Source organism: Schistocerca cancellata, chromosome 10, assembly GCF_023864275.1.
Source record: "Schistocerca cancellata isolate TAMUIC-IGC-003103 chromosome 10, iqSchCanc2.1, whole genome shotgun sequence".
Classification (NCBI taxonomy): Eukaryota; Metazoa; Arthropoda; class Insecta; order Orthoptera; family Acrididae; genus Schistocerca; species Schistocerca cancellata.
This window is the reverse complement of record NC_064635.1, coordinates 84,274,857-84,301,176: the sequence shown is the minus strand read 5'-3', so window position 1 is coordinate 84,301,176 and position 26,320 is coordinate 84,274,857. Positions and strand designations below refer to the sequence as shown.

The following is a 26,320-nucleotide window of genomic DNA, read 5'->3' as shown; positions in this document are numbered from 1 at the left end:
CAACAATGTCTTGTTGAATTGGGGCATTAAAATATGGCACAGGATAGATAACTCCTATCCACAGAGCTTAATATTTCAATATTGTTTAAAAATGTTATACAGTTGTTTAATTGGAAGTTCCACCATTTGACTGTATAGTGTGTGTAATTTTGTGTTCATTTGTAGACAATCATGAATTCAAGTAGGCCTACTTCAATGTTAAGCATGATCAGGCTTTCATAAACAGTCATTGTCAGGATGTATAAAACTTGGTAATGCATTTTGATGACTTAATTTACAGATTTTATTTAGCGTATGGCTAGATAGGAGACATCTATCATGGTTGAAATTTACACTTGTATGTCTAGATTACGAATGTAGTCCATAGTTTGTGGAGTCGTGAAACCAAAGTCACTAGCACTGCCATATTATTTTCTTGTCCAACATTCGGTGATGTGCTGGATCGTCTGTTGTGTAGCACCAGTCACGCTCGGGCATTGAAGTTATGTTCCACTTGAAGTGGGAGGCTACACAATTTCCATTGTTGGTTTGGATTCTGCTTAGTGTGGACTATTGTCTGCAAGGGAGGTTGAAACGAGGTTGTGGCATCTTCTTCACAGGAGGCATTGTTGGCCAGCATTTGTCGTTCAGTCTCTTCTGCCACTCGGTGGTAGTTGCTGTTCAAGTGCATGCCATCTCTTGGTGGTTTTCTTGAACACAGGCGATTAGCATTTGTATTGCTGATGTCAGAATGTATTGGTAGTTCTGGATTGTCCATTATTTTGTTGAATTCTCCTAAGGGAACATTTTTACGTCGGAGATCTGGCAGGGCAGTGTATGGGAGTAGATTTTAATGTGCCAGTGATAAGCTGCATTGTGGTATTTAGTTGGTTATCTATGAAATTTGTATGGGCGCTATTGAACCAGACAGCAGCACAGTATTTAAGAGCACTCCAATCCTAGAGCTGAGCATCAGAGTTGGGACTGTAGAGCCCCAAGTTGTTCCACATAGTTCATGAATTATGTTGTTGCGAGTTCTTATTTTTGCAGCAACATTTTGGATATGTTTGAAAGACAGTGTTCTATCCAATGTGAGCCCTAGGTGATCATAGTCTTTTTATCTCCTGATCAATATAAAGCCCAGAATTATGACTAATAATTTACAGAAATTTGACCAAATTTAACATTGTGGTACTTGAAAATGGCCAAAGGCTGAAATCGTTGTTGTACAATAGAATAAACAGCATATAGAGCCAAATCATTTAATTTTCATTTAGATGTATTATTACCGTTGCCACCAAGCCATCTAGAGTATAAGATAATTGAAATAATCAATAGAGTATAAGATAATTGAAATAATCAATAGAGTATAAGATAATTGAAATAATCAATAGAGTATAAGATAATTGAAATAATCAATAGAGTATAAGATAATTGAAATAATCAATAGAGTATAAGATAATTGAAATAATCAATAGAGTATAAGATAATTGAAATAATCAATAGAGTATAAGATAATTGAAATAATCAATAGAGTATAAGATAATTGAAATAATCAATAGAGTATAAGATAATTGAAATAATCAATAGAGTATAAGATAATTGAAATAATCAATAGAGTATAAGATAATTGAAATAATCAATTTTTCAAAATATAATGTAAGTGCATAGGTAAAAAATCTACTTACCATGCAATGAAATGAGAATATGCATATAAAGGTGTTAGTTTGCAAGCTTTCAGAGCCAGTGGCTCCTCCGGGCAGAATAATTGAGGTGCAAGGAACAAGGGTGAAGGAAAAGGATGGTGAGGTTCAGGGAAATGGTTAGTTTGGAAAAGTTGCCCTGAGCTGGGGTTTCGGGGAGACTTACCAGATGGGAAGAAAAGGACATAGGCCTACTGATTATTATGGATTGCATTGGACAAGATTAGAAAACTTGAGCTTAAAGGTGTAAGACAGGGTAGTACGCAAGACAGATTACTGACAAAATATTGTGCACAAATTTTTAAGAGTGGAAAGCTAAGCCCATTGTATGTGATTGGGAGGGGGAGGTGTGTGAGAAAAAAATATAGTTCAGGAAATAAAGAAATAGAAATTTAAGTGAGTGAAAAAGGAATAGTTACTGATAAAAAAATCTGAGTTGAAGAAATTGATGTAAATTATGGCCAGGAAGGAAACCTAGTCGTAGTTATTGAGAGGGACTTCTTAACTCTCACCATTGCCTAAATCTTGCCAGTCCTTTCATCCCCTCTTCTTTACCATTCACCCTTTCTGCCCCTTTATCAATAACCAACTTTCTCCTCCAGATGCGAAAATATTTTGTTGACACTGACCTACATAGGGAGGAATGATCACCATGATAAAATAAGGGAAATTAGACTTCATATGGAAAGGTATAGGTGTTCATTCTTTCCGTGTGCTATAAAAGATTGGAATAACAGAATTGTGAATGTGGTTTGAGGAACCCTCTGCCAGGCACTTAAATGGGATTTGCAGAGTCTCCATGTAGATAGAGGTAGATGTAACAGAAGGGCTTACAGCCAATTTACGTGGTGGTGGTAAATTGGTAGTCCTTTGATATCTTGAACAGTGTCCTTTCAGCCAACCATTTCATTTACTAAATTTATGCCAGTTCGTCAGTACCTTCTCATAACCTTCGGCATTCTTCTGTAGCACCACATTTCCGAAGGTTCTATTCTCTTCTTGTCTCAGCTGTTCATTGTCCACATTTTGCATTCATACAAGCCTATAATTCAGAGAAATTCAGAAAGAGCTTCCAAATACTTAAATCTATACTCAATGTTGACATATTGCTCTTCAGAAACACTTCCCTTGGCATTGCCAGTCTACATTTTGTATCTTTTCTACTTTGGTCATTAGCAATTACTTTATTGCCCAAATAGCAAAACTCATCTACTGCTCCATGGCTTGTTTCTTAATCTGATCCCTGTCAAATTACGTGATTTAATTTGACCATACTCAGTTGCCCTTCTATCACGTTGTTGTTTGTCTAATATCCTTTAGACACACTGTCCATTCTGTTCAGCTCACTGTACCCTGATGCGTTGCTTTTAATGCTCTCAGATTGTGATGTACTGAGAACATATCATATTATGGAAACTGATGCTATGCAGAATAGTGCCAAATGATGTTGGCTGAACAAGAGATGAATTTTAGAGATTGGTATCTCTCGTATAATACAGTTGATCAAGAGTTCGAGTTTAACAATTCAGTCAAAACAGAACACCAGAAATCCATCTCTTGCTTTCCAAACACATGTGGAAGAGAAATTGCCAATTATCAACCAAAGTTACAGAACGTGCTGAATCTCTCAATTACTGAACATCAGCACTTTGAAAGGTTGTTGTTTATTAACTAGCCTGACGTGACGTAGATGATGCAGATATGACAGTTTTTGTGTGTGCCGTCAACGCACACATTTTCAAATGTTATACAGTGAATCCCAACTTCTACACTCTTCACGGGATTTTAAAAATGTTATAAAATGCAGAAAAATGTAAAATGTGTAAAATAACATTCTAAGCAGCAAAAGTTACATATGGGACCTCCCCCTTGCATTTTCGCACTGTGTGTGTAATTTCTCTTTCTCTCTCTCTCTCTCTCTCTCTCTCTCTCTCTCTCTCTCTCTCACACACACACACACACACACACACACACACACACACACACACACACACACACGAGCCATCAAAATACACCAGGGACTATCAATTTAATAAACCTTTATCATCAAATAAAAAGTGCTGATGTGATGGGAACTGGTAACTGTCTGTGAAATACAAATGTTTGACTTAATTTCATACATCATTATAATTGCTTTTGGAGAGCCTGCAGCTCTTGTTCCTTATTTCAGCAACAAAACACTGCACAAGTTACATATTTTTTCATGCTTAATATGCTGCTTCGAGACTTTATTATTGTCAACTGCAAATATTTACGTAAGTATTCAATGTGGTGTTGGCATGTGTTGTTCTGCGTCTCTTGCACTGTAATAACACTCTTGATGTTATCAGGTATTGTGCATCCTCAGTTAAGCAGAAAATAGCACACGTGCAGACTATCACTCCCATTGTTTGTGAAGTATCAGAAATGCTTTCATAAATATTGAACTTTACAATGAGAGTAAATTCTCAAAACACATCTTGCTAAGCATGGAAAATAGATAACTTGTGTTTTTTAGAGCAAAACATTAGTCTTTGAGCAACGTAAAGTGAGTAAAGGTGTCATCTAGCACTACATGTGGCCAAACAACGAAACATGCAGAAATGGTTCAACGAAGGTGTCCAGATCACAACAATCACAAAGCTGCTCATGTGTGGTTGAAAGTTTGGAAAGGGTTGTGATTGGTCATGATAGGACTTTTACTCCCATCAATCACCATGCTGAGCAGAATTTGGCAGTGGCAGGATGTACGGCATGAACTGTTAAACATTTACAGTTTAGATATGCTGTGTAGAGGGCCCTGCTTTCAAGGAACTTAGCCATGGAAAGTTTGTGAACTCTACTTGATAGCCAACACCATGCCAGTGTAGTTTTACATAAATTATTTCAGTTTTTCTCTAAGAACATTTTTTCATAAAGCATAAATCACAGGAAAATTAAAAATACATTAATGCAAAATCAGATGCTAATTTCCTTTGCAGACATGGGAAATTTGATGGGTGGTGCAATAAAAACACCATAAATAATTTTAAAATGTTAAGTTTTAGGTTAGATTTGATGTATTTTCTGTTCAAATTGATCCATAGTGAGGAAATCCTCAAAGATGTAGAACTCGCCAGAAAAAAAAACAATATACAATAAATATGAACAATGAAAACATTATGCTAATGTAACTTTCACAGTTCCCAATGGAATGATTGTCATAGATGCAGCAGAAATTTATGAAATTGTTTAAACATAATTTCATATATATAACAATGAATAGAAGAATCATTTTACAACATGTACAATGATCACATCACTGCACCGAATTTTTACAGATGGAAGATTGTAAAATTGTTCACTTCATTTTATATTATTACACACACCACACACCTGTAATCCCAAGAATTTACTATTGCCAACTTTTTTCACATTTTAGGCTTAAAGTGGTGGGAAGACTCATAAAGGTTCTGAATTGCATGTGGTGAATTATGCAAAAATTGGCAATTTACCATAAATAATGAAAGTGAGATGTATCCATGGGTGTTAAAATGAAAACATTAAACTTTGGTTGGATGATAAATCAATCAAATCTAAAGGCCGAAAAATGAACTAAATACCTAGGAATTACAATGATAAACAACTTAAATTCAAAAGAACACACAGAAAATGTTGTGTGAAGGCATGCTAAAGACTGCACTTTATTGGCAGAACATTTATAAGATGAAACAGATCTATTAAAGGGACTGCCTACACTGCTTGTCCATCCTCTTCTGAAGTACTGCTGTGTATTATGAGATCCTTACCAGATAGGATTAATGGAGTACAATGAGAAAGGAAGAGTGTTTTATGGACATGTTACAGGATTTTAGGTGGGCATTACTAAAACAAAGGAGTTTTTCGTTGCAGCGGCAGCTTCTTTCACAATTTCAATCACCAACGTTCTCCTTGGAATGTGAAACTGTTGTTGTCAGTGATCCATGTAGGGAGAAACAATCATTGTAATAAAATCAGGGAAATTAAGAGATCATGTGAAAGATAGATGTTAGTTTTTTCTTCATGCTGTTAGTGAAGTAATGGAGAATCATTGTGAAGGTGGTTTGATGAACACACTGCCAGGTGCTTACCAGGTGTACTGGTATGAAATGAGTTTTTTTGTTGTTGTGAAAATGAAACATTAATTTTGAATTGAAAAGTGAAAACATTGTATTCAAAATACTGACCATTGCTTTCTATAAATTTTGACCACCTTTCTGGCAATTTGTGGACACCACGCCAATGGAAAAGTTAGTCTTTTGAAGCAAACCAGATACCCAATTTTCGACTTCTTCGTAAGAATTGGTGTTCCTCAGCCAATGTGTGTCCCATTGATGAAAAAAAGTGGTAATCGGAAAGGGGCAAAGTCTGGTGAATACGGTGGGTGGGGTAGGAGCTCCCAGTCAAGTGTTCTGATTGTATCCTGAACCAGTTTTGCTTTGTGTGCAGGTGCATTGTCATGTAAAAAAAAATTACTTTGCCATGTCTTCTGGCCCATTCAGGTCTTCTTTCGATCAATGCATAGTTCAAATTGATCATTTGTTGTCTGTAGCGATTAGTATTCAGTTTGACTGGGTTTTAGAAGCTCATGATACGCCACACCTTTCTGATCCCACCAAACACAGAGCATTGTCTTCTTGCCGAATCAATCTGGTTTTCCAGTCGATGTTGATGGTTGTCCCGGATTAACCCATGATTTTTCCCGTTTGGGATTCTTAAAATCCATTTTTCATTGCCAGTAATAATTTGAGGCAAAATTGATTTTCTTTCATGTCTTTGAAGCAAAATTTGACAAATGGTTCTTTTGGTTTTCCATCTGTCTTTCATTCAATTAATGTGGCACCCATTTTCCACACTTTTGAATCTTTCCCATAGCTTTCAAACGGTCAGAAATTTTGTTGTGCAACATTTAGCATTGCTGTCATTTGCTTCTGACTCAAAGTATCATCTTCATCCAATATTATTTGCAATTAAGTGTCTTCAAACTTTTTTGGTGGTCTTCCATGTTCATTTCTTAACATCAAAATCATTATTTCTGAACTGTTGAAACTATCTTTTGCATGTTGCTTCTGATAGAGCATGATCACCATATGCCTCAACAAGCATTCGATGCAACTCTGCAGCACTTTGTTTCAAATGCAAACAAAAAAATTAATGCTTTCCGTAAATCACTTCCTGGTACAAAATTAGACATTGTTAGCATGATGAAAATGTATGATGTATATTAAATATGTATATTAAATATCTTTGACAGATGTCATACCAACCAAACAAAAAAAATTTACGCTCATTCACAACAAATGTTCCCTGTCAACACATCTGTATCTTAATGCTCAATTCATACTGGTACACCTGATAAGTGTGATTTACATAGCCTCCATGTAGATGTAGTGCATTTTTCAAAGTTTTGTGACAAAAAATCGGTTAGTTAATGGATGTTTCTAAGGCTACACTTGATTTACTATTTATTGCAATGTTTGTATCATCTGCAAACAAAGCAAATCTGGCTTCTGGTAATGTTACTGATGAAAGATAATTACTCTTCTTTGATTCCTGTCAGATATAGGAATGGAAACATTCTGCAGAATTTTGTTACAACGTAATATTCTAACTTAACTGCCTATTGTGATTTACATAGCTAATGCCTTTGACAGACCACATGCACCAGTAGCCTGTAATTGCTGTAATATATATAAAGTACATTTTCACTGTATATGGAGATAGCAGTCTAGACATCAGAAATACAAACAAACTTGGACAATGTATTATTTGTCCTCATAGTGAAATTTGGTGGAAATTTGATGGTATTTTTCTCCTTTCTTAGTCATACCTCCAGCACGTTTCAACCATTGAGGAAATGTCCCACTGATAAACTACTGGTTACACAGATGTCTCATCACACTCCTTAACTTTCTTCATATTTTATCGTAACCACTAGAATTTTTTTTGATTTTAGAAACTTAATACAATGGGATGCCCCCATGAACCATGGACCTTGCCGTTGGTGGGGAGGCTTGCGTGCCTCAGCGATACAGATAGCCGTACCGTAGGTACAACCACAACGGAGGGGCATCTGCTGAGAGGCCAGACAAGAGTGTGGTTCCTGAAGAGGGGCAGCAGCCTTTTCAGTAGTTGCAAGGGCAACAGTCTGGTTGATTGACTGATCTGGCCTTGTAACAATAACCAAAACGGCCTTGCTGTGCTGGTACTGCGAATGGCTGAAAGCAAGGGGAAACTACGGCCGTAATTTTTCCCGAGGGCATGCAGCTTTACTGTATGATTAAATGATGGCGTCCTCTTGGGTAAAAATATTCCGGAGATAAAATAGTCCCCCATTCGGATCTCCGGTGGGGACTACTCAAGAGGACGTCGTTATAAGGAGAAATCAAACTGACGTTCTACGGATCGGAGTGTGGAATGTCAGATCCCTTAATCAGGCAGGCAGGTTAGAAAATTTAAAAAGGGAAATGTATAGGTTAAAGTTAGATATAGTGGGAATTAGTGACGTTTGGTGGCAGGAGGAACAAGACTTCTGGCCAGGTAACTACAGGGTTATAAACACAGTCAAATAGGGGTAATGCAGGAGTAGGTTTAATAATGAATAGGAAAATAGGAATGCGGGTAAGCTACTACAAACAGCATAGTGAACGCATTATTGTGGCCAAGATAGATACGAAGCCCACACCTACTACAGTAGTACAAGTTTATATGCCAACTAGCTCTGCAGATGACGAAGAAATTGAAGAAATGTATGATGAAATAAAAGAAATTATTCCGGTAGTGAAGGGAGACGAAAATTTAATAGTCATGGGTGACTGGAATTCGAGTGTAGGGAAAGGAAGAGAAGGAAACATAGTAGGTGAATATGGATTGGGGCTAAGAAATGAAAGAGGAAGCCGCCAGGTAGAATTTTTGCACAGAGCACAATTTAATCATAGCTAACACTTGGTTTAAGAATCATGATAGAAGGTTGTATACATGGAAGAACCCTGGAGATACTAAAAGGTATCAGATTATATAATGGTAAGACAGAGATTTAGGAACCAGGTTCTAAATTGTAAGACATTTCCACGGGCAGATGTGGACTCTGACCACAATCTATTGGTTATGACCTGTAGATTAAAACTGAAGAAACTGCCAAAAGGTGGGAATTTAAGGAGATGGGACCTGGATAAACTGAAAAAACCAGAGGTTGTACAGTGTTTCAGGGAGAGCATAAGGGAACAATTGACAGGAATGGGGGAAAGAAATACAGAAGAAGAATGGGTAGCTTTGAGGGATGAAGTAGTGAAGGCAGCAGAGGATCAAATAGGTAAAAAGATGAGGGCTAGTAAAAATCCTTGGGTAACAGAAGAAATATTGAATTTAATTGATGAAAGGAGAAAATATAAAAATGCAGTAAATGAAGCAGGCAAAAAGGAATACAAACGTCTCAAAATGAGATTGACAGGAAGTGCAAAATGGCTAAGCAGGGATGGCTAGAGGACAAATGTAAGGATGTAGAGGCTTATCTCACTAGGGGTAAGATAGATACTGCCTACCGGAAAATTAAAGGGACTTTTGGAGATAAGAGAACCACTTGTATGAATATCAAGGGCTCAGATGGAAACCCAGTTCTAAGCAAAGAAGGGAAAGCAGAAAGGTGGAAGGAGTATATAGAGGGTCTATACAAGGGTGATGTACTTGAGGACAATATTATGGAAATGGAACAGGATGTAGATGAAGATGAAATGGGAGATAGGATACTGCGTGAAGAGTTTGACAGAGCACTGGAAGACCTGAGTCAAAACAAGGCCTCGGGAGAAGACAACATTCCATTAGAACTACCGACAGCTTTGGGAGAGCCAGTTCTGACAAAACTCTACCATCTGGTGAGCAAGATGTATGAAACAGGCGAAATACCCTCAGACTTCAAGAAGAATATAATAATTCCAATCCCAAAGAAAGCAGGTGTTGACACATGTGAAAATTACCGAACAATCAGTTTAATAAGCCACAGCTGCAAAATACTAACACGAATTCTTTACAGACGAATGGAAAAACTAGTAGAAGCAGACCTCGGAGAAGATCAGTCTGGATTCTGTAGAAACACTGGAACACGTGAGGCAATACTGACCTTACGACTTATCTTAGAAGAAAGATTAAGGAAAGACAAACCTACGTTTCTAGCATTTGTAGACTTAGAAAGCTTTTGACAATGTTGACTGGAATACTCTTTCAAATTCTAAAGGTGGCAGGGGTAAAATACAGGGAGCGAAAGGCTATTTACAATTTGTACAGAAACCAGATGACAGTTATAAGAATCGAGGGGCATGAAAGGGAAGCAGTGGTTGGGAAGGGAGTAAGACAGGGTTGTAGCCTCTCCCCGATGTTATTCAATCTGTATATTGAGCAAGCAGAAAAGGAAACAAAAGAAAAATTCGGAGTAGGTATTAAAATCCATGGAGAAGAAATAAAAACTTCGAGGTTTGCCGATGACATTGTAATTCTGTCAGAGACAGCAAAGGACTTGGAAGAACAGTTGAATGGAATGGACAGTGTCTTGAAAGGAGGATATAAGATGAACATCAACAAAAGCAAAACAATGATAATGGAATGTAGTCGAATTAAGTCGGGTAATGATTAGGGAATGAGACACTTAAAGTAGTAAAGGAGCTTTGCTATTTGGGGAGCAAAATAACAGGTGATGGTCGAAGTAGAGAGGATATAAAATGTAGACTGGCAACGGTGAGGAAAGCGTTTCTGAAGAAGAGAAATTTGTTAACATCGAGTATAGGTTTAAGTGTCAAGAAGTCATTTCTGAAAGTATTTGTATGGAGTGTAGCCATGTATGGAAGTGAAACATGGACGGTAAATAGTTTGGACAAGAAGAGAATAGAAGCTTTTGAAATGTGGTGCTACAGAAGAATGCTGAAGATTAGATGGGTAGATCACATAACTAATGAGGAGGTATTGAATAGAATTGGGGAGAAGAGGAGTTTGTGGCACAACTTGACCAGAAGAAGGGATCGGTTGGTAGGACATGTTCTGAGACATCGAGGGATCACCAATTTAGTATGGGGGGGCAGTGTGGAGGGTAAAAATCGTAGGGGGAGACCAAGAGATGAATACACTATGCAGATTCAGAAGGATGTAGGTTGCAGTGGGTACTGGGAGATGATGAAGCTTGCACAGGATAGAGTAGCATGGAGAGCTGCATCAAACCAGTGTCAGGACTGAAGACCACAACAACAACAATATAATGGGACAGCACTTCTGCTTGAATAGTGAGGGTCTTATTAATGTTCATGAAGCTGTGTTTGTCTGTTATGAGGTACTCCATGGCAGTATCTATTGATGGACAGCCCCATCTTTGTTACAGATAAGACATATTTGTTAAATGCTGAAACACTAAACTGTTACCAATGTATCATTTACTCTTACTGCCCCTTTCACATCTGGTTCTACCAGTCTCCTCCTTCACAATATCTTATACTGTCTTTATTTTGTTACCTGATGTGATATTTTTTAATGTATTTGCATTGGCATCCATATTATCATCTTCAATATTTTGCGATATGTCTTGTAATGTACTATAGCATCAACATCATAACTGTTTTGGAATGACAGATAAGGTTTCCTTTGTTTTATATGATACCTCTATTCCTTGAGTAATCCTTAGTGTCTTTGTAGAGTTCAGTCTAATCTGGGTCAGCTTTGGCGAAAACGGTGTTCAAATAAGATAAATACTTTATTAATAAAGTGTTGTAGTTTTCGTTCATGTACGTTAACAATATGTGCATCACTTCATCTCATGTCTTCGAGGAGTGTCCTAAAATAACAAATATTTGGCTTACTGACCAGCCCCTTCAGTCCTGATTTAATAGTTCTATACTGTGTTCAGTATTAATGTTTAACAAAAGAAACTGTATGTTCATGGTCTGAGAGGGAATTGACTATTGGTTTTGTGATAGAATTTTGTTCCTTACACTTTTTTATTCAGATATTATCGATGGCTGCTTGTAAGCAAGTAGCTACCCTAGCTGGGAAGTTAACCAATTGAAATTAAGTCGAATTAGTGTTATTGATTCTAATGGATTCTTTCCAGGTGAATTTTTAAGAAAATCTTCATCAAAGTAACCAACAACCATTATTTCTGTGTTTCTGTTCTTATAATCCAGTAGGGCTTCATGGTGATTCATGATCTTAAAATTAACTGCAAGTGCTCAATATACACATACTGTTATGAAGCATTTATTGTGAAATTGTTTCTGTTGCAAGTGCTTCCATATGCTGCTCCAGGCAAAACGTATGAACAGGGTGTAGGGTGTATCTGACCCGGGAGATCTGGGAAAAACCTGGTAATTTTCTCATCTGGGAGAAAACTGGAAAAACCCAGGAATTTCTAGAATTCTGGGAATTTTTCATTGTTTTAGTTAGGTTTTTGTAATTTTGCCTGGTAAGAACCGATACTCGTAAGAAAGAAAGGATATTACTGTATCCCGTTACTGCAGAATAATGCTGCAGCAATAAAACATGGGCGAGAGAAATCACTAAAATAAAACTTCAGTTGCAAAGGAAATGCCTCACATATAGCAAAAATACAGTGCTCATACAAGCATCTGCCACCAGCAAAATGTGTTCAAGGGTTTATGAAGACCATGCAATGTTTCATGACAACAAATTGTCTCAGTGTGTGATGTCAAAACTGTTTACATTAGATTTGTTTGAGCAGTTGAGTGGTCTCGTACGCATCTGCAGTTTAGTTGCGTATGAGTAGTACCTTCACCCACTTCTGGCTACAGAAGCTTGGCTGTAAGCTGTACAAGCAGTAGCAGCAAGAAGCCAGGTGCTACCTGGAAAAATTTTACTGGCGTGCCCAAGCTGCCACAGATTCCAGCACATGCAGCAGGTCCAGATCTAGGGGTCTTGGTGGGGGGTGTAGGGGCAAACTGGGATGCTGCAGACAAAAGGGGACAGGGCTACAAGTGCTTAGCCGAATAAAGTCAAACGGGTGAATGACAATCACTTTTTGTGGTTGACTGGGTTTGCGTATGATCAGCTATGTTATAATTACAAGCAAAATCCAGAGATTGACTACCAGAGTGCAAATAAATAAGACTGGAATAACAGTTAAGAAAGATTACATATTATCTTCTCAGTGTATCCAAGAAAGTGAAATTTTGGCAGAGAAGTTTTGGCCAGATCACTACACTTACTAGTGTACAGCCACCCGTCTAGTAGTTGCTTACGTTCATTTCTGGGAGTAGCATGGAAAACGTGTTGTACAGACACGTTAAAACACCTAACAGGAGAATAAATGTGGGATAACTAAACTGGTGATCGTGGCAGGGTTGGTGAAACTAACCAGAGGAGTATTAACACGGGTGAGGAATAGTTACAAAATTAGTGATGACAAGATTGTTGGAACGAGGAAGGAGAAGAAACGGGGGACATCACACAAATTATGGAAGAATGATTGTTCCAAATTTACAAAAAAAATTTCGTACTACTACGTTTCATTCTCGCACTTGAGAAGCTGGAGCATATGAATGAAATGTGAAACTATTACCTAACATAAAGCTTTTTGTTGTTAGTAGTTCTAATAGGCATCTGATACTGGTACTTCGTGAATTACGTTCTGTCATGACCATTTGTGGTAAAACAGTCTCGTTTATTGGGGGTGTGTTAAAGTGCTGCAGTATTAGACAGGCCTATTTAGTTTCATCTAGCAGTGACAAAATAGAGGTAATCAGATTGAGAAAGCACGCCTGTCTTGGGTACTACTAATATTTATTTTTTTTTGTAAGAGGGACAGGCCAACTGGGAGCAGGAGAGGCACCACAGGACATTCTAATTCACACAGTCGTGAATATAGTAAGATATCCATTGCAAAATGCACATACATTTGAATTCCACAAAGTGAAATACTGACATGAGATAGAAGAATGCTGTGTGAAAGAGTGGCACTGCACTTCGGCATGCTGAAGACCAATCATGTCTTAAGACTGTTCAGAAAGATGTGTGCTACAAAATGAACGTTTCTTTTAATTAGGATACAAAAATTTGAAAATCTATCTCACACTTGGGAAGGGGGGTGATTAGAAATAATGTAGATCCGAGGCAGATGTGCAGAGCAGTCTGAGTTGTGGAGACTACACACCTCCCCCACTACATGACGTGTTGATTAGTGATTTTGCTGTTTACTCATAGTTTACTGCTTTCATGGCAAATGAAAACAAAATGGATTTATGTGCCCGGGAGCTATCAAGTGAATTAAAATACATTCACATAATTATGGAGGGCTAAAATGTTGTTAGTTTCAGATCTTTCTTTATTCCTGCCCTTCTGACAGGCAAGCATTCTTGCAGAACAATGAAGTTATTTTTGTCAGTTTGCTAAGATGATTTGGCTTTTATTAATCTTTCTGCTGAGGCAGTCAATTTATTTGAAAAGAAGTGTTTAATTCTAAGCTACTGGCTAGCTTCAACTGTTCGCTGCATTTAAAGTGCACGTTTTCATCGTCTGGCACATGACATTATGCCACGATAAGAACCAAACATGAGATAATACAGTACTGGTACTCCAAGAAAATTTACACTGAAAAGTTTGTCAGGTCAAGGCCTACTTCATTAGAAATCTGGACATGCAAATTATGCTTTGTAATATGGTTCACGAAATTCCAATGCTCTTGGAGTATCCTGATGTATTGTTTCTTTCATGATACAATGTAAGATCTTTAAATGTCCTACATGTATGAACATACGGGCCTACTACGTAATCGTAGCTGCACAAGTGCGGTGATGCTTGTTACTTGGCACTCTCTGGCAACTACTGCGATGAACCTATTTCTAACAGGTCGCAGGAAAATATTGTGAATGGGGGTTTGAAAAGTGCTTTGAAAGAAATTTTCTTTTTAAGCAAGGTGAATTAAATGTGTGAATGTACAATTGATTTCTTAAATCAGTGTGTTTGACTTCATTTAAAAATACTCTCTTTGAGGATGATCCATTTAGAAGAATTTAGAGCCCAGATGATCATTTATGTCATTCTTAAACATTTTACTGGTACGTTTGTGTGATGTATCTTAAAGTGCAACACGTACAAGAGAGACCAACATTTTAAGTGAAAGCTTAACTTCTCTTGTGGGTTATTAATTACTATGTTTACAATTTTATTTAACAAGTAAATGTTTGTCTTCATTTACACTTATAATTTTACTGAACATTTTCTGTTTTCTCAACTGTTTTCAACCTTAAAACACTTCTGTTTTATATATGCACCATTAATCTTACATCTTTTTCTACATCAGTTACACAGAATATTTTCTCACTTTGAATTGCACATCTTCTGTCATAGTAATTAAATCCTGCATACAGTGGTACTAACTCTTTATCTTGTTAAGAATTTTCTTTATGATGCATAATTTTCCATGAAGCAACTTCTTTACCAAAAACACAATGTAACCTTTCATTTACGTAGGGCCAACATATACTTCTATTACTGTGTTATCATACACACACAATCATAGTGTATATAATTTTGCTCAAAGCAACTCTTATTAGACACAATATGGTTTCTTTTTCCTTAATCTATACATTTGCAGTAAGCAACTCTTTACTGTAAACACATTATGATCTCTCTTCTTTTGAAGGTTGCACGACAGTGTCTTTCTGACTACACACTAATAGAATTACAATGCAACTGAACTCTTCCATTCTCTTACACTTCAATGTTTAGGTTCATCTTTTATCTGTCCTTGGTACAAGGCTTCATTCATCTCACATTACCACTATTTCAAGTGTCATATATTCTCTGAAATTATTTCTTTATTTTTTCCTAAATCTCTTCAAGCAGGTGGGTATCTGATCAGCTCTCTACTAGGATGATGGTTCACTATCTTGTTTCTGACACGTCTTCTCACAACATTTATCACCGGCTGTTGTAAACATGAACCAAAAACAATCTCAACATTTATATTGTTAAATACACAGAACTTACAATTATAATCACTATATTGACTCCGTGTAACTTCTGATGATTATACTACTTAATGAAAACTCAGTAAAAGCAGTTATTTGCCAATACAAAATTTCGTTCTCAATTTGTATAATTTGTGACGTGCTGAATTTAAATCATCTGTTGAATCATTTGCTTAACAGGTAAATTCAAAGTTATGTCAAATTCTTTTTTATTTTTTAAACAATACAACTCTATATCCATTAGCATATTTATGTTTGTTATAATAATATGCTCTGACTCTATCAATATTTGAGCACCAAATCATCTACATTTACCCAGAAATTTCAGTTTACCTGTCCTGCGAATAAAATAAGTGGGTTCATTCCCACTGCATAACACGATAAGACCTTCATATTTTGGTGCTGCAGAGAAACATACATTTCCCCTTATTAGTGTCCAAGCACTTTCATTTAATCCTACACACTTTCGAAAACAATCCTTGGGCATCCTTGTAACAGGTCTTGCTTCACACATCTCATGATCATATGTCAACAATAGAACAAACATGTGTTTTCACTCTGTGACTTTGGTTTACCTTTTTACCCAATAATTGATTGTTGCTCAGCTTTACATAATGTTTTAGCATATATTGACAATCTTTCTCTGGGGCAATATGTAAATAACGGTTTCCTTGCATTAACTTCTACAGGAAGTGGCCAAATTTTTTGTGTCAAACATGCTGCTGTCTGCAAGAGGAATGTTTATTATGTAACTTAAGCTATTTCTTGCAATGAAGAGACATAGAGAGAGATTACTTTCAGCTACTGATAACCATTGTCTACTGTAAGTGCAGTTAGGATTCACTTACGTTTAATATCTTTTATGAATTATACAAATTTCACTGCTTGTTCAAAAGATTGTGGTTTCAAAATACTTTTCTGTGCATTTACCAGTGCTTTAATTAGTGGAGCATATTCCCATTTAAGCTCACTAAAGATAGCTGTTGGCTGTGGTTATCGAAAAATTAGCTCTGTAGTTTCGTCAGTGCAATGCTTGTTCTGTATGGTGTGCTGACTGAGGCCTTTCATCCCCTGTGTAATAACCTGTTCATTTCTCTCCGTGAAACTTAAAACTGAGCTAAAACTTCTTAACGTGCCTTTTACTGCTGTAACTTGCTCTCTGGTTAACCTTATTTTTGGCCTCTCTCCAACACACCAATTTTTGCCTTAAAATAATTATCATATTTATCTGGGTTCAAAATATATTTCTGATATCACCAACTAAATTCAGTACTCGGTGTTTTGTTATTCTTCATTCATGAGCTAATTGTACAATTATCCTTTGAGATGTCTATTTTTTCAATGTGCCATTGTAGTGCCTGTTTCGCAATTTCGCACTTGTGTTAAGTAGTGTTCTCCAGCAGAATTCTACAGCTCTGAGCACAGACAGCTTAATTTTTGATGTTTCGCTGTTTCCAAATTTATTCTTCAGGCCTACTAAAATGAAATAACTTACTCTCCATGTTATAGTGTAGAGCTATATTTTCCCCATGTTATATAATCCTGGTGATGACTGGAATTTTATAAGTTGGTGGATCTGGATGAAGTGCCACTGTGGACCAAAGTAATCTCAAATGGTGGTACAGTAATTCCCACTACCAGATATGCGGCCATCCTGTTACTAGAACTTTCAGGCAATTGACATGCACTGTCAGGTACTTGCCCATCTTAAATGTATGACCACATTTGGTCCTTTACTTTATTTTAGAATATATGGACTTTGTCGTTGAGTCTTAATCTCTTTGATCTTCCCCTGTGTACATGTTCATCAAATAAAAAAACCTTTATTTTGTAGTCAGAACTTTTTGAATGGTGGAGTCTATCTTAATAGTGTTTGTTCTTTGCTTTAGTCTAAGTATAAAGTTTGTGCACACTGGCACATAGTTCTCATTCATTCTTTTAACTGAAACACACAGTCACAGTGATCGGAAAATTATTTCTGCTGGGTTCATTCATAAACCTCCTGGTATTACTTACACACACTCACTCACTCACTAACTACAAATTTTTGTGAGTGAGCAAATTATTTTCCACATTAAATGTCTTTTGGTCTTCATTGACTAGTCAAGCACGTACAAACATGTGCCGTTCATGTTCGTGTAAATTTTGCCTAACAGTTATATTAATGTTGACAGCATAAAATGAACAATTACATCACTGTGTTTATCAGACCTTCTGACTAAAAAAACTGCTGTGGTTGTCAACTTAATTAATTGTAGTGCAATATTTATAAGGTTTATCATTCGTTACTCTCACAGGTACGTTTATATTATGTTGATGGAGTAGCTTACTATTCTGGTGGCATAATTGCCCAATCAGAGACCAAACTTGGTCAAATATTGCGAATAGTTTGTGTATTTGAAAATGTTTGTTCAGTGGTAGGAGTGCCATGAACAACATACTGGATATCCTGGCTGATGAGAGAAGAGTGTGGGGTGAAAGTGCATTTAAAGGCCACTCTTGTTGAGTTTTCTTGAATAACTCTAATACAATGGCCTCCACCAAAAACATATGCTAGTACAAAATTTAACAGCAGTAAATTTTCTAGAAAAAGGTCTTGCTCATTTTTTCTTAAGACTAATTGTTGGCACATAGTGAGGGAGAGAATTGGAAAATCTTGTGTGTGGTTCATAAAGGTCAGATATAAAACTGCATGTTGCATAAAATGAGTGGTACAGGCAGCTGAAACAGTTAGCACGTAAATGACTGTCGGACAGCCAACAAGCAAAATTAGTTCTTTTTGTGCAGGGCACTGGCATTGTAATCAATCCCAAACATACATAAATCAGAAGAAATGGTCAATGTTCTTCAAAGTATTAAGGATTGTCTGGTACTGGTCTATCTCAATTTCAAAAAGCCAGAACATACTCAGCTCTGCACATCTAGAGGTATACACCAATAAGTGAAGTACTTGGTGAGGTAATAGACTAGGGTGGAAATGTCAAAATTTTTAGGTGTCCATATTGGTGAGAATTTAAATTGCCCTTTGAACCAGGGCAAATCTTAGAGGGACAGCTTAGTAAGTTGATATTCCATGCATATTTACATTCAGTTATACAATATGGAAATAATGCTCTGGGGCAACTGATCTGCAGGAAAGAAAGTGTTCCTGCTCAAACAGGCAATAAGAATAATGGGTTGCTTACCTGTGATCATCCTGTTCAAGAAGTTAGCCATTTTGAATACTGCTTCACCAGTAATTTATTTCCACGTGAAATATCTAGTACTTTTTAAATTTTTGTTGCAATTAGAAAGAAACATGTTTCTTAGGTGATTTTTAGATAATTCGAGGAATGTATCAATCAAACAAATTTTTCGTGTATTGCATTTAAATACAGTGCTTTAGCAAATAATCAGCTCTAAAACGAAAGTTTTAAGTACTTAATCTTTTTGGCTAATTTGTTCACACCAACACTGCATACTAATGAAGCTACTTATATCGTCTTTGCAACTTAGTCTCAAACCATCACATTCAATTATGAGTGATGCCAAAACAGTTTCCTTGTAGCATAAATGCTCAAAACTTTTTTTGTTAAACTTCAGTTTTGACAAAATTTTTCCACTATTTGTGATCATAACTGACACGTATGTTCTTAATGACCTTAGTATTAGGAAAACAGTGTTTGATGTCTTGTGGTGTCCGAATGATGGTGAAACAATGTATCAATAAAGTCAGTTTACCATGGAATCACTCACCATCCCAAAAGTTCTGACACTGACTGTATTCGTGGCCTTTGAGTGATGTATGCACACTATGATGGCAGTTTGAACACACAACAATAAACATGAAAGACGAAATTCTGTTAACCGTTGTTTTAAAAGTATTCTGGTTTTGCTAACTGAAGTGCCAGCATATGGGAAATCGAACTGAATAAGCCTCTGTCTTAACAAAATTATAAGGGGTCCCAAGTCACATGTTTTTTTTTATAATTTAAAATTTTTATGGTGCTGGACACTAGATGGCAGCCTTGTGGAGTAGCCCATGTTTAAGAAGCTATTGGTTCACCTCCATTGAAGAAAGAGGTATGTATAAGGGGCATTCAAATGAAACATGGTTCCTAGTGTAAAGTAACGTTAATGATTTTATTAACTCTAAAATGTAGTTATACACAGTACACATACTCAAATAGTTGTCAAAACTGTTGGCACATTTATTACATTGAGACACTAGCCGGTCGATTCAATCATTGAAGCAGCAAGTAGGCTGCTGTAGGATCCAGGCCTGGACCAGTCTCACACTTTGTAGTCTGTTGCAAATAGATGTCTGTGAATAGCTTGTTTTAGAGGTCCAAACACGAGTCACATAGTGAAATGTCGGGGCTGTACAGTGGATGTTCCAGCAGTTTCCCAACGATATTGCTGCAATGCCATCTTCACCACATTGGCCGTGTTTGGGCCATGCAGGAGGATAATGCCATTGGACAACATGCCTCGGCATTTTGAATTTATGGCTCGGCTAAGGTTCTGTAAAGTGGCTTGATAATGCTGGGCATTGATAGTGGTTCCTCATTCCAGGAACTCTAAAAGCAGTGGGCCCTTGTTGTCAAAAGGAGGACATTATGATATTACCAGAGCTGGTGTGCATGGCCTTTGATTTCTTTGGAGGTGGTGAAGTTGCACATTTCCACCGCTTGCTCTGACATTTGCTTTCTGCTTCAAACTGGTGACACCATGTTTAGTCACCTGCATCAATACACAGCAAAAAGCCGTATTCCTCCTCATGATAACATTGCAGATGTGAAGTTCGCCAGTCAGTTGATGGGAACCCACAGCACACAGATTTTTCGAAAGTTCAAGTATTGATGCTTTATGGTATGGGCAGTGCCCACTCTAATACCCAGTAACTTGATGGATCACTTCCACAACCATTTCTGGTTTGATAACACAATGAGCCTGTCCAGGACAAGCATCGTCTTCTCTCTAGTGTGAAATCACACTGGCACTATGCAACATCAAATGGTGTGCATGTGTCAGTCTCTCTACAAATAGATGGCACCACCATACCCACAGTTATGTGGTGCCAACTTCTTGTACGGCAAAGGTAGACATGCTGACCAGGTTTCATTTGAATGATGAATCTCATATGTTGCTGGCTGCTCAACTGAAATTCTTTTTTGTAAGGTAATTGGTAAACCTTGTGCAATGATAGACAAAGTGCATTGGCAGGCAGGGAGTCTACATTCAGAAATGGCAACATCATATATTGTATACTGTTGTTCTAATTAATGTGAAAAATGTTTTGCTTATCACAAGGGTGCTGGTACCAGTGACATTTAGTACCCTGAAACTATTACCATCTTTATCATCTTGCTTGTTGCAGGTCTGCTGCCATGGAATACAACAATGGAGCATTCTCAACAGGGGAGGAAAACCGGTATGAAGAGAACATGCTGGCTTTGTCCTTTCTTCGCTGTCTGAGGCGTTGGCTACTCTTCCAGTTATCTGCCAACAGTGGGATGCGGGAAAGTTCGACAACATGGTGCTGGTGTGCTGACCCGGGGGAGCCCCAGAGGCACACACCCTGCTTGCCCCGGTCAAGCACAAGACCTCCTGGAAATACGTGATACTAAACAATGACGTGTGGCTGTCCTGCTGTGACTTGTCTCTCCTGCAGATAAATTAGCAAATTACTGGAGATGGACATGTTATATTTATCTTGCTGACAGACTCGTGTCACAGTGACAGTGTTCTGCGCCAGGATGTGGACAGTGTCCCAGGGTCGGAGCAAATGGCAGGCACTAGTAGATGAATATGTCAGGAAGGAGGTGACCAGGTGCAGAGGAATGTTCACCAAGCTGCACCTGGTCACCTCCTTCCTGAAGTATTCTGACCGCCAGACTCAAGTACTACAGCGTGAGAGACATCTGGGGCTATGCGGAGCCCTGAAACTCGGCACGGGTGAGGCCTCCAGAAAATGAAACAGTGGCTCTCCCTGTTAAGAAGATCCACCGAGCACAGGCTCACGACACACACATCGTGATGGCTATGGAGCGGTTCAAAGTGCTGAGACATGAGATTCTCCATTCCTGGGAACTATCTTGCCCATGGCGTGTACCCTTTAAATTATGGCGGTAAGAGAATAATTATTTTTTAATTATGCACTTAAACTTTCGTTCCATGGAATTACAGAAAAAATTATTGGTTAACTGCAGTCGGCCATTATTGGCAGTCGTCAGAACATATTTTAATTCCGTTTCGCTAAAATCTGCACTCTGAACCGCTCCACAGCCACCATGATGTGTGTTTCGTGAGCCAGTACTTGGTGGATCTTCTTAGCAGAGAGGCTATCAGCCATCGGTGGCCATCGTCAGAACAACTGAAATCAGCATTGGATACAGCAGTGTGTGTTCAGCCCTGTAAAATACTCTCATTCGATGATTTAGTGTCGTAGTTCTGTGTATTTTGAGATGCATGGTTTATTGTAAATGTATTCTGTAGGTCTAAAGGCTGTTCCCATTTTGGAGCAATGTATTTCATAAACAGTATTTTCTAGGTTAGTCTCTTAAATGGTATACTCTACATATAGAGAAACTCTATTTTTCCAAAGCTTTTGGAACCAATTGTGCAGTTTTCCAGTTAAAATGAGATATGGGTAACTACTTTTTCAGCTTATTCTTTAAGAATAGCTACCTGTTTCTGTTGGGCATGAATTGGGACAGGGTGAGAGGTTGGGTGAAAGGTAAACATTTGGGTGAGTTTGTGGGGACACTGGGTTACCTTAGATTGAGGCAAAGATGATTACAGGAGTGGAGGAGACACATTTGCTGGTGGACGAAAACTGCATACTAGCTAGAACTAAAACCTGTCACCTTTGCCTTTTGTGGGCAAATGCTCTTACTGACTCAGTTATTCTTATTCAGGTTTCACTCATGATCAGCCCTGCCAGCTTTACTTCAGACAGTACCTTTCTGCTAATTTCCAAACCTCACTCGAGTTCTCTTGCATGCCTTGCTGTATTAGTGCTGGAAGAAAGGGTGTTGTGGAGAGATCATTTGCCCCAACCTAATGAAGTGTTTTTTGAATGAACTTTTGCTTGAAAGTGAAGGGTGTGCTGTTGAAAAACTTGATTTAATCCCAATAGTATTAATTCCACAAGAAGCATATGGGAGAATTTTTATGAAGTTTGGAAAGTAGAAGAGAGGAAAAGTGTGGCTTTAAGGCTGTGTTGTGAGTTGTCTGGGTAACTCAACTGATAGCATTTCTCCACAAAAGGCAAAGGTTTCAGGTTACACAGCCCAGCTTGCATCTTTCATTTGCCAAGAAGTTTCGACACAGCGCACACTCTGCAATACTACATAAAATTTCATTCACCTAACTAGTATTTTAATGTGTGAATGCTACTAGTAATGCAATGAGCATGTGAGCACGCAGACTGCCCTGCAGCAATGCGCTTTGCATGTGCTCTCCCCATAACAAATCTTGAGCCAGCAATAAGTCATCAGATTGTCCCTGTCAGAATCAGTCAGGCCATCCCACCAAAAATAGACAATGTCTTTAGTGAAGGTGAAACCTGTGCTATTTACAACTAAACTTGACAGTATCAGAAGAAGAAAAACTGCACATGAATCTCTCTCCATTGTACAAAAAATGCTACTGCATTGCTATTACTGAAAAAAATGAGACTAACCTGCCCGTAATAAATGCCTGCTTGTACAGTGTAATGCACATAAGCATGCCAGCTTACTAGACACAGACAGGAGCCAGACCTGGATCAGGTCCATGCTGCAGGTCGACTGTGGGCTGGTAAACTAGCTAGCCTGCTTGTTTTTACGCAGTTTTCCATACTCGTTTGGGCAAGTGCTGGGCAGCTCCTTGAATTCCACCTCGGACACACACACACACACACACACACACACACACACACACACACACACACACACACACAGAGTTTACAGGATGCAATGACTGCCTTAGATTAGCTTCATGACTCTGGTGTCAAGAAGAGCCTTGAGTTTAGAGTTCAAATAATAAAATAAAATTTGCCAGATATATGAAAGCTCACACTCTAGCTGAAAGCTCAATTTCCTTTTACTGATGAAAGAACTGATCAACAAGTAAAGCTGATAATTCATTCAAACTTTTGGGGGTGTCAAAAAACTTTTAGTAAATGAACTTCAAATAGCCTGAAGAAGGTGGAAGATGCTATGTCCACATGGACCTGCTTAACAAATTAAATTTATAATCTTATTTTCATTTAGTCAATTGCCACCTTTTGGTCCAAATAAATATCTTGTCTAAATCATTTTAGAATTGTTTTTGATCTTCTGATGACTTACAGGTGGTGAATCACAGCATCATCGGCAAATCAAGATGCCAGCTCTGATTGTTACCTAAATTGTTCATATAGATCAGGAACAGCAGAGAGCCTAAAAACTTACAGTAGTGCAAATATCATTGTTACTTAACGGCTTTGTCAGTTACTATGAACTGTCACCTTCCTGACAAGAAGTTGCCAATCCAGTCACAAAACTGAGATGATACTGTAGAGGCACAAAATTTGAAAGATGGCTGTAATTGTCAAACCTTTCTGTAAATCTAGAAATAGAGAATCAATTTGAGTTCCCCTCTAGATAGCCTCCATCACTTTGAATGAAAAAGAACTAGTTGCATTTCACATTTTCAGAGGCTGTGCTGTGTGTGAATAGATAATTTTTTTGAATTTAATCCATAATGCTCAGACACAGTATATGTTCCATAACCTACTGCAAATAAATATCAGTGATATGTGTCTGTAATGTAGGAGATTATTCTTATTCCCTTTCTTGAATGTTAATGTGACCTGTGCAGCTTTCCAGTCTTAAGGTACAGATCTTCTGTTCAGTGAGCTGTTGTGTATGGTGGCTAACTGTGGAACTATTATACTAGCATATTCTTAAAGGGACCTAATTGCTATACAACCTGGACTGGAAGAATTGCCTTTATTTAAGTTGCTTCAATACACTGAGGACATCTACTTTGAAGTTCTTCATGTTGGCAGCTGTTATTGAGTCAAATTGTCCAATAATTACTTATGTCAATGTTAGATGCTGTAATGTCTCTAATATTTAAGTACATCAACCTGAGATGCATGTAAATACTTATTTATCCTTCTGTATATGTCTTTGTCAAAGTTGTACGACTTTGTGTATGTACTAAAGTGTAACATATGTAACATGTTTGTGGTTAGGGAATGTAGTGTTTTATGTGACAGAAAACATGAAGTCCTTCCATAACAGAATGGTTTAGGTGGGAGTGTAAAAGGTGAATTTGTGGTGTTAGTGTGCCAAGTGTTCGTGTGGTTAGGCTTCGAAGAGTAAACGTAGACAGTGCTCAGTGAGATAAGGATTTGTGGAAAAGTGGATTAAATAAGACTACAAAGTGAATTATCTGCCACAGTATAATGGCATTTATTTGACTTGCTCTGAAATTTGCATTTCTGATGCCAAGAACAACTAGTCAGAGCACATTACATTAAGAGCCATGATTTCATTGTACAGCAGTGTCATAGTCACAGATTATTGCCTTTATATCTGCCTTCAGGCAAAGTAATGTTTTAAGTTCGTATATGCTTGCATGAACCATGTTTTGCTGTAATTTTCACATTATAAATGCTTAATTTAAACTGTCACAAACCTTGATTTATCCTAAGTCACTCACCATGATAGGATCCTTTTCCTGTTGAAAGAATATTCTGAGTTTTAAAGCAAGTGTCGAACTGAACTGCAGTAATTGGAAGAACTATTTTCATGGAGTGATAGTTTTTGGAGTCATAAGTAGTCCCTTGTGTAAAGTGCTCCATATGACACGTGAAAGTTCAAAGCATAGTAGAGAGATATTTAATTGAAGTTTCTGTATGAAGTGACCAACTTTCAAAATGATCAAAATCATTTCACAGTATATAACATTTCCTAGAAAAAAGTAATTACAGAAACAGTTTAAGCCATTACAGATTAAACGCCTACATAGTGTACTTGCAAAAAAGGCTTGTACAGTTATTGGTTTCTTTGCATCTATGTACATTCATTATCAGTGTTTCTTGCATATATTTATCAGGAGGGAAGTAGATCAGACAACAGTTACCGGGCCTGCACATCCTAGTCAGGGGACCATTAAACTAGATGTGTCGGTTAAGATTACGTGTTTGTCTTTTATGCTTGAAGTTTGTGTCTATTTAGAAGTTTGATTTGACATATTTAATTCAACCATAACATGCAGGTCCTCCACATATAAATAATTTCTGCAATGCAGTGGCTTGCAGACAATGAAAAACCAGGTGTTCGTTAGTTGAAGTTGTAGCTTGGTAACTGTTTCAAAATTAGTTCCATGGCCACACTGTGTCAAACAGGTTAGTGTGTTCAACTGTTAAATGGCAGTTATCCTTTATTACACACTAAAGAAATAAGTATATGTGAGCATGAAAGAATTATAGTTAAACAGAGAGCAGATTAGTTAGTGGCTGTTCACTTGGCTATTTAATGCTAGTGTTCTTTTTGTCTGATTATCCAAGTAAGGATTTTATTGAAATAGTTTCATTCTGCAGTTTTACCTTCGGCTATTTATCTGGCTGAAATTATTTTTACCTAATTTAGACAGGCAACCATTTTGCATTTCCCCCAATTTGCACGTAACAGATCATTGTTTACCTTCTCACTGGAATAACTT

The 26,320-nt window shown here is 37.6% G+C and overlaps 1 long non-coding RNA gene across 3 annotated transcripts in view; it reads left to right on the top strand.

Annotated features, from left to right (window-relative positions):
• Positions 1-25,280, top strand: part of LOC126106918 (uncharacterized) — a 29,578-nt gene extending 4,298 nt beyond the window's left edge. For all 3 annotated transcript variants that reach the window (XR_007523427.1, XR_007523426.1, XR_007523425.1), the window contains exon 3: positions 21,000-25,280. This is a non-coding gene — a long non-coding RNA (uncharacterized LOC126106918). The remainder of the gene's footprint in view (positions 1-20,999) is intronic.
• The last annotated feature ends 1,040 nt before the right edge of the window (positions 25,281-26,320 follow it).